The following is a 16,709-nucleotide window of genomic DNA, read 5'->3' as shown; positions in this document are numbered from 1 at the left end:
CAGACCTTGAGGAACCCCCACCACAATCAAGACAGAGAACCGTTCATCGCCCTGGCTTCCCCTTTAGAATTGCACCCCTGCCCCCATTCCCAACCCTTGGCAACTGCTGAACAGTTCAGCAGTTCTTGCCTTTGAAGTGCTTGCATCCTAGAAGGGAGATAGATGCAGGTACAAACTTAGTAATATAGGAAACATTCTATATAAATATAAATGTCTGTATACATATAGGAATGAAATCATACCATGACACTTGGGGTGCAGTTGATGTAGTGTTTCTAGGATGTCTAAGTTCCATTGAATGGGGATGAGAAATGGGATCCTTTCCACCATTAAAAAAGAATGGGTTGGTGCTGAGTAAGCTGACATAGAATGATCCTCAGAGTAGGCAGTAAAAGGCAAAGGGCAACACAGTGTACTCCTCTGTGTGTGTGTGTGTGTGTGTGTGTGTGTGTGTGTTTAGGCAGCTTTGTAATTGTACATATCATGTATCTGTACGTAAAAAAAACCCTGCTAATGGTGTTACCTTTGCAAAATGAGACCAGGGCCTGAAGAAGGAGGGAGGCCCTCTTTTCCTGTTTACTCTCATGCTGTTTCAGTTTTCACTATGTGCATGACTTATTTTTATTAAAAGAAGATTAAATCCTGTTTGAACCCTCTTTAAGCAAGACTGACCAGAAGTCTTGTATCATCATATCCTTGAATTCTCCTGGGTTTGTCAAAGGCCCCCCCAGGAACTTAGCCATCTGGAAAGGGGGTCTTGCAGCTTCTGGTTGCCATGACAGCCGTTGCTTCTGGTGATCACAAGATACAGACCTAGGCTTCCCAGCTCTGTGTGCAGCACCCCACCACCAACCTGGGTCCAAAATGTTGACATAATGTCTCTTGCAGTGCCAGTGTGTTGGTGTCACACTATGATGTCACGTTAGGAAGAAAATAACGTTCAGCACTCTGTGCTATACACTTATGAAAAACGAATGTTCTTTTCCTAAAAACATCTTTACCCTCTACCTTGCAGTACTGTCTTTATTCTCATTTTGCTCTGGGTTAATCTGGCTTAACTGCCTCCAGTGGTCTCTAAACACAGTCCTGTTTAGAGGTTGTCTTCAGGGCTGGCCATTCTCATACCAGGGCCCCTCCATGCCTGCTCAACTTCCTCTCTCAGACCCAGAAACAGAAGGAATTGTCTATTGCTCCTTAGGGGACTGGAGAATCCTGGTTGCCTCTAGGAAGCAAATCATGCTACCCTCCAACAGGTGAAGCTTTTGTTCTTTCTTGGTGAGCCAACAGCAATAATAGATGACATAAGTTAATTTCTCAGTGAGTTTTTACTGTACATTACATTTTCAATGAGTTCTTCTTCTTCAATTCGGGTATATCCTGATAGAGTAAAAGTACAGTAGTCTGGGCGTGGTGGCTCACCCCTGTAATCCCAGCACTTTGGGAGGTCAAGGCAGGTGAATCACCTGAGGTCAGGAGTTCAAAACCAGCCTGTTCAACAGGGTGAAACCCCATCTCTACTAATAATACAAAACTTTGTGGGGCGTGGTGGCACATGTTTGTAAGCCCAGCTACTTGGGAGGCTGAGGCAGGAGAATCACTTAAACCAGGGAGGCAGAGGTTGCAGTGTGCCGAGATTGTGCCACTGCACTCTAGCCTGGGCAACAGAGCGAGACTGTGTCTCAAAAAAAAAAAAAAAAAAAAGAGTAAAAGTACAGTGTAGTGAGAACTAGAGGAGAGAACTAAATTAGCTGTCTTGGGGAGGAGTGAACTGGAAAAGGGAACACTTGTGGTGGCACCTGAAGGTTGAGTAGGAATTCATCAGGTGAATAAATGAGAAGGAGAGCTATCAAAACTTGGTGCTAAATCCAAGGACCTGACTCTGTCCAGAGATTGCCCAAACTATACCAAGCTACAGCAGCCCCAATTCCTTTACATCTCTCGGATTTAAAGAGCAGATCCAGGTGAACTCAGAGCCTCTAGCGAGAGGATGCTCTTTTGGCAGCTGTCTGGGACATGCGTGGTCCAGATGGAGGCTATAATACGCCAGTGTGGACAGAATCGCCAGATACCCCATGCTTCTCCTATGGAGCCGGTGTTCTGGCAACAGGTTGGGACTGCTGCTCTAAACGAAGGCCTTGTCATTCATGCAGTGATTTCTGTGGGTGCCAATAATATGATTAGAGGAAGGAAAGGGAAGGAAGCAGAGGAAAAAGCAAAGAAAGGCAAGGCAAGTTGGGGAAAGGCGGGGAAAGGGAAGTCAGTTCTGCTTTGGTGAGGATCACAGGCCTTGGCTTACAGTGGAGGCCAGAGACAGACATTGAGCCTCTGAGACTCCCAAGGCCTGATAGTTCTTGGCACCTCTTAAAAACAAAAAGTAATCATATTTGTACTTCTTCCAATACAAAGTCTGGATTTATAACTACTCATCTTATTCCAAGGACTGATTCTTAGGAAATTGGATTCAGATATAAGTTTACAGAGTTCCTGGATCACCCAAGATTCTTTCCCTACCAAAGCCACAAACCACTCCACCTGCATTTTTCCTCCTTATATTTCAGGTGCAGAGCTGAGCTTTGCATTTTTCAGTTACCTCCTCTGGTGGAGGGCAGTGGGAAGTGCCTCCGTTTCTCCATCTAGAAATGAAAGCTACCACCAGATCTTTTGCAGAAAAATATCTGCACACACATGTTTTGAAGGGTCAGTTAAATTTTACCCACATGACTGAAAATGAATTTTAAGTGTTCAGAAGCCAAGGGGATAAGGAATCTCCACGTCCGTACCCAGACCTATTTTCTGAGAGTCTCTAGACTTCTCCAAGCTCAAAGGTGGGATGCAGGAAGCAGGAGAGAAGCAGAATTCTTTCTGCATCTGGGTTCCCGCAGCAGCTGCCCTCACCCATTGCCTGTTGTGTCTCACATGTGCCAAGCTGAGTGGTGCTGCCCTCATCACGTGTGTCTCTGGTGCCCGGAATGGGAAGTGAGACTCTTGTGCTGAGGATGCTGGAGGAGGATATGAGGGCACAGGGGCAGCCATGGAAGAAAGTCTCCTGCCCAGCTCAGAGCTCTACCCCACACTCTCTGGAGGACAATTCCCTGCTGTCAGCAGCAGGACCCCTTCAGCAGGAGGGAGAAGGAAGGGAACAGGAACTACCACGTGTCCAGTGCAACCTGCTAGGGGCTGTACATGTGATGTCTCAGTGGAGCCTAACAATGCTATGGGGGTAGGTCTTAGCAGGCCCTTCTTAGAGATAAGAAAAATGAAAAACAAGGAAAGGAAGCACACTGGCCTCAGGCATTAAGGGATGAACCAAAGTTGTCAATTCTGTGAGTGGCGGGGCAAGCTGGAGCCTGAGGACAGTAACCCCTGGGGGGTCATTTGGGGTTATGCACACTCAGCTATTTCTGCTTCAAGAAGACTAATTAGGATTCTTTTACTGGAACTCGGGGAACAAAGGAGGTGGTTGAGAAGAACCAAAACAACCTTCTGAATGAGTGAAAATGAGTTGAGTGTCTGTTATGGACGAGGTGCTTCCTCCTATGTTATTTCATTTAATCCTCATAATCACGTGGTCAGGTGGGCAGAACAGACAGGACCCCCACAGCTGCAGGGAACTCAGGCTTAGAGAGGTCCATTTCACTGACTCACAGGTCCCACACCCATCATGAGGCCGTGAACCGTACTTGCTAAACACCTCATTGTCCCACTGAGTTGCTTAAGGTCAGGACCACATGTTAGTCACCATCTGCCCCAGTCCCTGGTCCAACCCCTGGCACAGAGTTGACAGCCAGAATCTCTCTCTCTCTTTCTCATGCTCTCTCTTGTTTTCTCCACCTATATGCTCCTGTGTGCCAGGATTACTCCCAGCTGCTAAATGGGAAAACAACTCTTCTCCTTCATCAGGAATTCATGCCTCAGTGGGTACTAGGATGAAAGCACTGCGCTAGGAGTTTAGCACCATATCAACCACAAACTCGCTGTGCCTCAGTGTCCCCATCTGTGCCATAATGCGATCTCCTAGACGGTCTTGTCAACAAAAAGAATCGAACTCTGTAAAATATTTGAAGAGATTTATTCTGAGCCAAATGCAAGTGAGCATGGCCCATGACACAGCCCTCAGGAGATTCTGAGAACATGTGTCCATATGCCCATGTGCCCAAGGTGGTCACGGTGCAGCTTGGTGTTATACATTTTAGGGAGGCATGAGATTTCAATCAAATACATTTAAAAAATATATTGGTTCCATCTAGAAAGGTGGGACAACTCGAAGGTGGGGGAGGTTCTTTCAGGTTATAGGCAGATTTAAATTTTTCTGATTGACAATCGGTTGAGTTTATCTAAAGACCTGGAATCAGTAGAAAGGAAACGTCTGGGTTGCTACAGGAGGTTGTGGAGACTGAAGTTTTGTTTGTTTGTTTGTTTGTTTCTGAGATGAAATCTCATTCTTATCTCCCAGGCTGGAGTCCTACGGTGCGATCTTGGCTCACTGCAACTTCCATCTCCCAGGTTCAAGAGATTCTCCTGCCTCAGCCTCCTGAGTAGCTGGGATTACAGGCACCTGCCATCACGCCCAGCTAATTTTTGTGTTTTTAGTAGAGATGGGGTTTCACCATGTTGGCCAGGCTGCTCTTGGACTCCTGACCTCAGATGATCCATCCGTCTCAGTGTCCCAAAGTGCAGGGATTACAGGCGTGAGCCAGCGCGCCTCGCCAAGACTAAAGTTTAATCATGCAGCTGAAGCCTCTAGGGAGCAGGCTTCAGAGAGAATGGACTGTAAATTCTTCTCATCAGACATCAGGTCTGCGTTCATGTTAATGCCGGAGATGTATAATGAGGCATGTCAGAGCCCCCATTTCACATCATGACTTGAACCAATCTCTCAGGTTAAATTTTAAAAGTGCCCTGGCAGAAGCGAAAGTTCATTCAGATGGTTGAGGGAGCCTCAGAATTTTGTTTTTGGTTACAGCTTAGAGGTCTATTCTGGGCATAAGGGCTCTTTGACCCTTTTATGGGTGGGGCTCCCGATGTATCCCAGCAGCAGGGCCTAGAGGAATTCCTTTCTAGGAATTGCATTACATTCAAAAGCAGTTCCACAGACTCTGTCTCTGTGGTCCTTCCTGCTTTTCTACTTAAAAATAGTCCTTGCAGGGCTTTCACCAGATCAAAGGGACAGACACTACTGGAACTTGTTGGCCAGAGGCTGTCCCTGTTAACTTGTGCCTGCTGGTTACAAGCAGGTTATGCTGAGTCCTGCCGGGAATAAGAATTCTAAGCACTGTGAGGGTTGGAAGCACGTCTCCCTTAATTATTGATTTATCCTTGGAATAGCAGAGAATATTTCTTAAATGAATGCATGAATGAAATTGTGAATGGGTGGAGGTGGTTCCTGCCTATATAGAGTTGACCTCCTTGTTGGAGAGATGAGGTACACATAATGTAAAGTATAATGATGACCCAAGGACCAAGTTACCACACAGAGCAAGGGCATAAGATGTTGATGACAGCACAGCATGTAAGGTCACATTTGTGATGCAAATAGTAAAGGCTGCAGGAATTTATTGTAACTCAGGGCTGGAGGTAGCAGGAGGGGCCTCCAGGAGGAGGTGGGCTTTTAGCTGACATTTGAGTGCTGAGAGCCCTCAGAGGCATCCCACAGGACAGGCAGTCGCTGCAAAGGCTCTATTCTGGGAGTGAGCAAGGCAACTTCAAACAGAGGCTGCGTCTCTGCCATAGGAAGAAGGGAGCCTGAGCAGGTGGTAGTGGGGCTGAGTGTTGTGGTCCAGGCTGGGCCCCTCAGCTCGCTCTGTCAGCTGACTCAGTGACTCATCCACTCTGTCTCCAGTTTCTCTATCTGACAAACAGAGTCTCAGAATATCTACCAGCTTGGGGTCTGGTTTGGATTTCCTGAGATGTGTTTGCACATGCATTTTGCAACTGAGAGCTGTCTTCTTGCTCAGGGGATTGCTCATCGTGACCCCCGACCTCCCTGCGGAACCTTCTCCCGAAGCAGATAGAATTTTTGCCATCTCTATATTTTCCTCGAGATGAGGGACGGTGATCCAGGGCACAGGAAACTGACCGGAACCAAAGCAGTAGCTGCTGAGGGAGCGGCTACTGCCAGCCAAGCTCTCAGGGGATACAAGAGAAAGAAGACACGTTCCGGGCTTCCAGGGCTTAAACAAACAAGATAAGAAAAAACCGATGAAAACTTAATTTCCTCTGAAACCTTGTGTATAAGTTCAAAATAATAATAGAACTAGCCTGGAATGATCTTAGAGAATCTTACTTAGTCTGATTTCCATGAGAAGGTCATTTGAGGGGGCAGGGGTAGGCTGCATTTCATCTCATTAGAATAAACTCCACTTACATTTCCAGAAAGACAGAACTTCTGCATTTTCTTTTGACCCCAAGGGATGCCACACTGGTTGTCAGACCTCCACAAAGGAAATTCTCTTCGGCAAATTGCCAGTAAACAGCTCCCATCGAGTCTCCCAGACAAAGACAATTGTTTGGGCTAAAAAACAAACAAACAAACAAAAATGCTGGCCAGGCACGGTGGCCCATGCCTATAATCCCAGCACTTTGGGAGGCTGAGGCGAGTGGATCACTTGAGGTGAGGAGTTTGAGAGCAGCCTGGCCAACATGATGAAACCCCATCCCTACTAAAAATACAGAAGTTAGCTGGGCATGGTGGTACATGCCTGTAATCCCAGCTACTTGAGAGGCCGAGGCAGGAGAATTGTTTGTACCTGGGAGGTGGAGGTTGCAGTGAGCCAAGATCATGTCATTGCACTCCAGTCTGGGTGACAGAGTGAGATTCCATCTCAAAAAACAAACAAACAAACAACAAGAACAACAAAAACAAAAACATGTCTATATATCCCTACGTCTGCTCTTACACAGTGTCCTGAGGCAGGGAGCAGAGGAAGAAAATCTCCATTGAGCAGATGAAGTACTGGGTCCTGTAGAGAGAAAGTGACCTTGCCCAGATCATGCAGTGAGTTAGCAGCCTGGGAGTGGAAGCACCTCTCCTGATTGCTCCTTAGAACTGGATAGGGGCATTGTAAGCAGTTGACTGGAGTGGGGGCATCCTCTGTAGGGTGCTGAAGCAGCTAGCCCACTTCATTCATCTAATAGCAATTGTGTGACTACTATAGCCCAGCAACTATTTGTTAAAAGAAAGCCTTAGATGAATTAAATTTAACAGAGTTTAATTGAGCAAAGAACAATTCGTGAATTGGGCAGCCCTAGGGCCAGAATACAACTAGAGAGACTCTGGTGCTGTTGTGTGGTTGAAGACTTATGCACAGAATAAGGAGCATGATGTTCAGAAAACAGGAATGAGGTATGGAAACAGCTGGATTGGTTATAACCTGGGGTTTGCTTTTCTTGAACAAAGTTTGAACAGTTGGCCACCTTTGATTGGCTGAAACTCAGTTATAGTTGGCCATTGGCCAAGAATAGGTTATAGTTTGTTCACATATTCAGTTAGGTTGCAGTTTACTATGTATGGAGAAACCTTTAGGGCCAAACTTAAAATAGGTAAGGAGGCAGTTTAGGCTAAACTTAACAATTCCCCCCACAAAACTGAGACATTGACCAAAATTTCAGGCATTGATATCACTTCGTTGCCATCATAAATGTCTTTACTTGGTCTCAAATCCCACTGGGAAATAATCAGAACAGTGTGTTTTGTAAGGTGAGTAAGGATTAGAGTAGAGACTTCCTTGTGCTGGAATTTCCTGTTTACAGGAGAAAAACAAAATTTGATCTGTTTTAGGATATATTTCCTTAAAGTTTCAATTTGATTATTTCTCATTTAGCATGAATGATTCCATTTTGTTTTGGTCTGGTCAGTTGGGGCCTAGTTCACAAAATCAGTTTGAAAGAACGGCCTCCCTTTGGCTAAGTTCTCAATTAAGTAAGAGTATAACTAACACTTAGGTCTTTAACACCACTCTCAGGTACCATGATTTTGGGTTTTTGGTCTCAGCACACTATTTATAGATTACAGTGTCCTTATGATAACACATTTATTTGAATTTTTGTTGGTCCAGTTGAAGAGAGATAATCTGAATCTTTACAGATGGCTGTATGCAAACATTTAAAACTTTTGAGAGAATACGGTGCACCAGGGAGGTTACCATTATGACTACCAAGAGGATAATACCAAGAGTTTAGAGTGTGTTCTGTAAACAGGGTCTCCGTGAATGAAGCCAACTAAAATTAAATAGATTAAATAATAAGCTAGATGAAGAGTCCACTTGGTTTAACCAAGCAGCCTTTTCATTAATCCCTTACAACTGAATTTCCATAATACTTAATGTATTTCTCCATGTGTATGAAGAAGTGTCAGCAACTGCACAGATACTTTTCTGTTTAGCAAGGAGGTAATCTAGAGTGATTCTATTATTTACCACAACGTTAGCAAGAGAATTTAAAGTCTACTGTGTAACCATAGCCTTTGTAGCAGAATGTGCTATAGAGCCTATTTACGAGGGATACATTTTGAATTATTGTCTCATTTACTCCAAACCATGGAAAAAGAGACTTAACAAATCTTGCCCATCCAGAAGAGTGAAGACCTCCAAACAATATTCTCTTTAACCTATGCTGGCAATATTCTCTTTAACCTATGACGTAGGTTAAGAGGAGTGGATCCGTGTTCTGTTTCTGACTGACTATGAATCAAGAAGGGTATCATTAAAATTTTTTTACCCACATTGGCCCTTTGTCTTCTGTCTACCAGGGCGTAAGGCTATCCATGTATAAGGTTGGCTGTGAAATCCCTTGCAAAGAAAGGTGTACCCCATGAGTGAACACAAGAGATCCCTTTTTTAGTTCTATTGTTCATAGATAGATAAGCAACGAAAAAAATGAGAGACGAGAGTCTTGTGATAGCAGAGAAGCCTTGATCCATGATCTTGGGCAAAGGCTGTCCACATCTAGGATGCTATCTGCTTCTAGTGAGAAGCTGCTTAGCTTTACCTTAATGTCTCCAATGGATGTATAGTTCCAAGAGTCTGGACAGGCCCTTCTGAGCTGTGAGGCTATGAACCCAAAGGTGAAGGTCCTGAAGATTTTTGCAGTGTGGGTAGGGCAGTCTTTCTCTGATGTCATTTTCAGAAGATCCAATCTTGCAATCATTAAGAAGTCAGGAAACAACAGGTGTTGGAGAGGATGTGGAGAAATAGGAACACTTTTACACTGTTGGTGTAAAACTAGTTCAACCATTATGGAAAACAGTATGGCGATTCCTCAAGGATCTAGAACTAGATGTACCATATGACCCAGCCATCCCACTACTGGGTATATACCCAAAGGATTATAAATTACTCTACTACAAAGACACATGCACACGTATGTTTATTGCAGCACTATTCACAATAGCAAAGACTTGGAATCAACCCAAATGTCCATCTGTGACAGACTGGATTAAGGAAATGTGGCATATATACACCATGGAATACTATGCAGCCATCAAAAAGGATGAGTTTGCGTCCTTTGTAGGGACATGGATGCAGCTGGAAACCATCATTCTTAGCAAACTATCACAAGAAGAGAAAACCAAACACCGCATGTTCTCACTCATAGGTGGGAACTGAACAATGAGATCACTTGGACTCGGGAAGGGGAACATCACACACTGGGGCCTATCGTGGGGAGGGGGGAGGAGGGAGGGATTGCATTGGGGAGTTATACATGATATAAATGATGAATTGATGGGTGCTGACGAGTTGATGGGTGCAGCACACCAACATGGCATAAGTATACATATGTAACAAACCTGCACGTTATGCACATGTACCCTAGAACTTAAAGTATAATAATAAAAAAAAAAGAGTAAATAAAGAGATGAGCTGAGGAGTTAGAGAGTGAGTGAGATTGTGAAGGGTTTGATTGTCCATGTTTTCTGAGGACCATGAAAAGCTTCTTTTATCTGGTTAAAATACAGTTTGGCACAATATAGTAAAGGCTTGCAGTGTTTAGTCGTATCAGAATTTAGTAGCAGAAGATACATGAAATTCTATTACTAGGTACATAGGCATTACGGTGACTATTCCACTGGAAGTGGATCTGATTGGCATCAATCCGCAACACTTTTGACCAAGGCAATCCAGTCAATTCAGTTGGCTTTGCCTAATGCTATTGTGTCAGTAATACCTTATTTAACTATTATACAACTTGTTCAGTGAAGCAAGTACCTCTATCACTGGAGATTTGTCCAGGAATACCCCATAAGGAAAACACATTTCCTAATAACCTTTTAGCTACTGTTTATACGTCATCCCTCTTGCGTAGGAAAGCTTTTACATAACCAGAAAACATGCATTGAAACTGATGAATGAAATCCCTCTATAAATGTTTAAATGGCCAATCAGGTAAATATATATACATATATGTTTCATTTGGATTATTTTGTCTCTTCCATGATGAGTCATGGAATGCAGAACTTTTAATAATGGAAGCTTTGAGGACTCAGGAAGGACCAGGCGGCTGTCCAGGCTCTCCATTAGTCCATGCTTAATGTTAGACTTATATGCTCTTAAATACCAATTTTTTCTACAATTTAGGTGCATAGCACTGTTTATTAGATGGATTATCATAAACAATTTGGTTTGGACCATGTTTAGATGTGCAATATTTAAATTGCACATCTAAACAACTTTAATACTGTTTGATTCAGCATGAAAATCTAGAAGAGTATTTTCTTGGTATTCAACTAATTCTTGTCCTGCTTGCATTAGCAGTTTTATAAACCAGCTCCTTTCTTGGAGTTCTGGGAATTCTTACCCAGTCCAAATGATATGATCCTAAAATGACCGAAAACCTGTATTTAAGAGTGCTTTTCAGGGTCCTTCTCATCCTTTTTATGAACCTCCTTGGTGGCACAATGATCTAGGATTTTACTTTGCTTGTGAAGAGTTTACAGAAACTGCATCAGAATTAAGCAATTAACTATAAAAATGACTTTAAATGGTCATAGTGAAAGACACAATAGACAAAGAAATGTGGTCATTTTTGTGACCTACTATTAGAAATACTAAAATTGTTAGAAATAGATAATCGGTGCCACGAAGAAAAGTCAGTGCAGAGACTAAAGATCTCTCAGCAAGGCCATCTTTACTTTCCGCAGAAAGGTTGCTTAATCACAGATGGAAAAATGGTGAAAGCACACTTGAACAAAGGAAAAGCAGACATATTTATCTCTTATGCATTTGGGTCGTCCTTACTGCTTTGTCCTGCATCCACTGGCTGGAGTCGGACCTCACAGTCTTAAATTGATACCCGATTTACTAATAGCCTAAAACTTTCCTAAATAGATAAGTGCAAGGAAGAACAAAGAAGTTGCTTACAAAAGGTTTAAGGAAGCAATATCATTTCCATATAAGGAAGGGGCATAGGCTTTGAGCTGGGATGTGCTTGTGAGCATGTCCAACAGTTACATAGCATAGGGCTTAATAAAGAGTTATTAGCAAAAAGCAAGGAGGCTGAAAGAACGTTAATCTTTATTTTTTTATTTTATTTTATTTTATTTTATTTTTTGAGACGGAGTCTCGCTCTGTTGCCCAGGCTGGAGTGCAGTGGCCGGATCTCAGCTCACTGCAAGCTCCACCTCCCGGGTTCCCGCCATTCTCCTGCCTCAGCCTCCCGAGTAGCTGGGACTACAGGCGCCCGCCACCTCGCCTGGCTAGTTTTTTGTATTTTTAGTAGAGATGGGGTTTCACCGTGTTCCCCAGGATGGTCTCGATCTCCTGACCTCGTGATCCGCCCGTCTCGGCCTCCCAAAGTGCTGGGATTACAGGCTTGAGCCACCACGCCCGGCCAAGAACGTTATTCTTTAAAAGAAACTATTATTTGTAACACTTACGATTTATTCTTTAACAAGAAGGGGAACTTTGAAGAGGAAACTTTTTACTTTTTATACCTATAATAATTTAATATAACCATAATTATAAGTGATAGAATATACCCAGATATATCAGATTTTTAAGAATCCCATACAATTTTGTAACATATATTAATAACATAATTATACAAATCTATTTTGAAGAAGGTTAAATATCATTTCTTATTTGAGAGTGCATCCCTTGGAATTTAATATATGAATTAATCCTGTTTATCTCTTTGTTGGGTGCTGCAGGGGCTCTCTGTAGCATCCCAAAGTTAGTTCGAGGCCAAAAAGAAAGACTTAATTTTAAATTTTAAATTTGATTTTGGGAAATCTATCAAATATATAAAAGGTTTAAAACAATCAAAATAGGATCATGGGTCACTATTAAATAATAGTTATTTATTTAGCCAAAGTGATAAATCGAAGATTTTACAAAGCAACAACCTTTACTCTTTAATAGAGGAGGCTCAGTTTTCCAATCAAAATACCCAAGAAAGACACAGCATGAGACAGAATATTTCTTTTCTTCTCTCCACTCTCCCTCTCTCTCTTTTTTTCAGTTTACAAAAAAGGTGAACAAAAATATTTTACTGTGACTTATTAACACTACATGAAATTTTTGTTTAAAAGAGAAAACTGAATTTTACTGTTGTATTTATGTATTATTAAAACTAAAGTTAATTTTAATAAACCTTATAAATAAATCTATCTAATCTTAGTTAGCTTTTGACCACAACAGATTTTTATAAACCTTTTATAATCTCTTATGATTTTAAAAATATTTTCTCTTCTCAATTCTTTGTATTTAGCTAGTGTTACCTATTTTTTAAATTTGAAACAACTTTTAAGTAACTTTTAAACCAGAAAAAATTATTGTTTTAACAAATATGTTTTACACCTTTATAACTTTTTATCAAAACCATGTCTTTCTGTTGTTTATACACTCTGTATAAAAAATTGTTTTTCTTATATCTAGTGGTTCTGATTATGTATATTATCTACCATTTTAACTATTAGTGACCCTAATTTCTAGTGAAATTCTAGGAAGTAATTTTGAACTGTCTTATGTCAGTATTTGTAGATGAAAACCATTTTATAATTTTTTAGAAAGGTGTTTCTTCAAATTACCATTTATTACATTTAAATACATTTAGCTTTTTAATACCATATAAAAATAAGATGCCAAACTATATAAAATTATGTTTAATTAATATTTTGGTATTTTAATCTTCTTAAAATGACTCATATACTTTATAATGATCTATTGTCTAACATAATATAACTTCAATATTTCAAGTTTTTGAAAGTAATTTTGAAACTATAACACAGGTACCCTCCCTTTGTCTTTTTTAGTCATCCTGGGTCTCAAGTAGCTACATAGCACCCAGGATGGCTATAAAGAGGAGGGCCTGAATCCTGAATTTACATACCAGGTATAGAGTTCAGGACAGAAGGGGTGTGTGGGATTCTGTGAAGATGGTGCCTGAAGGATCAGACCCCTCCCAGAATAGCCAGGAGGTAAAACTGGGTCAGAGAAGAAGGGGACATATTAGGCTTGATTCTGCCTCATAGCTTCAGTGTAGGCACTGAGAACAGGTTCCCAGGCCTGTTAGATATGAGTTCTAAATTTCTTTTCAAAGAATTAATGTGTCAATATGTTCAATTCTTTGCCTTCTACTTTTAAACTTAACTTCCTCTAAAGCAATCCTTTTTGATCACCTACTCCACCCTGACTCATTCCAATCACCTACACCACCTTAACTCATACCAATCACCTGTTCCACCCTAACTCATTCTGATTACCTGCTACCTGCTCTGCCCTGACTCTCGCCAAAGCACTCACTCCATCATTCTCTTTAAATTAGCCAATCAGAGTTAGCTTAGCCTGTGTGGTCTAACCCTAGCCAATAGAGGAACAACACAGCAGCTGGGGTCATGTGCTTCAGGGATAAGAACCCCTTCCCCTCCCTTGTCTGAGTGTGCACTCACCACTGTTCCATCTGTAAGGGTGCACCCTTCTATATAGAAGTACCCTGCCTTGTTGAGAATTAAAAAGAAAATTTTATATTTGAGTGCTATTTCTTTTGTGGCACCAAAACTTTATATATAACAGACCTCACCATGATCACGTATTCAGAATCCAGGTGCTTAAAACTCAAAATGTAAGCTCAAAGTCAAATCAAACAAATAACAGAAATATTACAGAAACAGTAGTACTATGACCTTGAAACATGTAACAAAGACAGCATAAGCCTGTCTGACTAGTAAACCCAGGCAAAAATGTCTGAATTATATTTAACTGATAATTTTTGAGTCATTTCTATTTTACCAACATTTAAAACCTAGCTTTATTCATCAAATATTATCATATACACATGCCACATAGTGGCATATAGTCATATAGACACAAACAGAAGCAGATCTTGTAGTTTTTATAAGTAATTCTTGTCAGCTTTTAGTTTTTTTCCCCATTTAAACTGTTCATCTTTTAATTATCGATTTTATTGCCCTAAGCAATTGTTATCTGTGCAACAATTTGCCTTTTACAAAGATAACTCAACAGGTTAAACAAGGTAGAAAATGTATATCTCAAAAGAATAGAGCTAAAACATTTACAAATGGAAATTTCCTTCATAGATTTAAATTTCTCCTATAAAAGCGTTTATGGATAGCCAGTTGAATGCCAGAAGTATGTATTTTAGTTCAATAGGTGATCTTTTAAACTTAGCTCTTGTTTATTAGCTAAAATTACTGAGTTTAGGGTGGAGTCCACTAAGAAATAGGGCATAGAAATCATTCTCTATCCCTAGACTCACCATGGATAGATCTGGAAAAGAAGTGAGCCTACTTTACACCTGTGCACATATCTTTTATAAACACTTTATTCAGAATAGTCTTTTATTTTTTAGCTGGTATCTTGCTCTGTCACCCAGGCTGGAGTGAGGTGGCACGATCTTAATTCACTGCAACTTCCACCTCCCAGGTTCAAGCAATTCTCCTGCCTCAGCCTCCCGAGTAGCTGGGATTACAGGCATGTGCCACCAGCCTGGCTAATTTTTGTATTTTTAGTAGAGATGTGGTTTCACCATGTTGGCCAGGCTGGTCTCGAACTCCTGACCTCAGGTGATCCACCTGCCTCAGCCTCCCAAAGTGCTGGGATTACAGGCATGAGCCACTGCACCTGGCCAGAATAGTTTCTTGTTTTTTTTTTTCACCTTCAGGGTGGGGTAGTAACTAAGCCAAAGGGTAGCAGATCCAATTTTGTTGTTAGTCACTTAAGCTTTCCACTTGCCTTCTGTAAAGAGACTTTTAAAAGAGGGAATAAAAATACTGAACTCTCTTTAGAAGCTTCTGTACATCAATAGGCATCCTGGAGGAGACTAATCTGGGGCCCCTCACTTTTCAATGCATTTCTTAAGCTGCAGTGTTGTTCATTTGGAACATTCTGCTGTAATTTTAAATGACCTTTTGTAACATTCTGCCATTTTTGTAAGTGTCTGCTGCTTCCAGGGCCTAACACTTATGTATGTGTAGATAGGCATAACCAGAAGGTAGTATATTTAGTTTTTTGGAAATTGGAGATCCCATTTTTACCTTGAATCTTGGCTTTGGTTCTCAGATCCACTTAGCCAAGAATCAACTTAGTTAATAATGGTTTTTCTACTTGAGCATGCAAGAAAACAAAACAAAGGCATTAGATCACAAATCCCTGTGAATTTTTCAAAGCTGAAGTTTATACCCCCAGCAGTGTTATCATTTACTGCCAGTTTCTCTCTGACCCCATCAGACATGTGAGGCCTCTAACTGAATACACAAAGTTAATTATGGAATCTAATCCATTATTGGACCCAGTCCAGTTTTTGTCATAACTTCGAAATCCAGTTTAAATGAAAGATTTGCTCAAATAAACTCAGAGGGTTAAAAACACAAATCCATGCAGCTTTGGAATCTGAGAAAGAACTTACCCATGACGTCCAGTTGCTGTGGGAGGGTAATGGACGGAAAGAGTCTGGCAAGTACTACTATACTTGGTCACTTGGTGCTCCTGGGGGTTGCTGGGAGCACTACTTTGGATCCCACTTCTGACACCATCTTTTAAAAGAAAAACCTTAGAAAAATTAAATTTAATAGAGCTTAATTGAGCAAATAATGATTCATAAATTGGGCAGCCCCCAAATCAGAATGGGTTCAGAGAGATTCTAGCACCATCACATGGTCAAAGAAGATTTAGGGACAGAAAAAGAAAAGCGATGTACAGAAAATGGAAGTGAGATACAGAAACAGCTGGATTGGTTACAGCTTGGCATTTGCCTTATCTGAAAGCAGTTTGAAGAGTTGCCCACCTTTGTTTGGTTGAAACTCAGTGATTGACACAGGAGTAGGTTCCAGTTCACTATGTGCAGAGAAAGCTTTAGGCCAAACTTAAAATACGTAAAGAGACAGCTTGAGGTTAAACTTAATTTAACATGTTTTAGTCTTTTCAGATTCATTTGTGAATAAAACAGATGCAAGTTCCTACTTTCATGGAGTTCACATTCTAGTCAGCTGAAGCAGACAAAAAAAAATAAACATAATAATTAAGCACATTATATGGTATGTGGGAAGATAATCCATGCTGTGAGAAAAGAGTGAAGCAGGGTAATAGGGATCAGTAGTGTGGGGTGGGGTGACATCCAACAGTAAACCAGGGGGCTCAGGGTTAAACTTCATTAAGAAAGTGTGATAGAAGCAAAAGCTTGAGGGGCATGAGGGAGTTAACCATGTTGATCTCTAAGGTAAGACTGTTCCAGGTGTTACAGGAAAGGGGTCCCAATCC

This window comes from Trachypithecus francoisi, unplaced genomic scaffold (genome assembly GCF_009764315.1).
Source record: "Trachypithecus francoisi isolate TF-2019V2 unplaced genomic scaffold, Tfra_2.0 Lachesis_group3, whole genome shotgun sequence".
Lineage (NCBI taxonomy): Eukaryota > Metazoa > Chordata > Mammalia > Primates > Cercopithecidae > Trachypithecus > Trachypithecus francoisi.
This window is presented reverse-complemented; position numbering follows the sequence as displayed.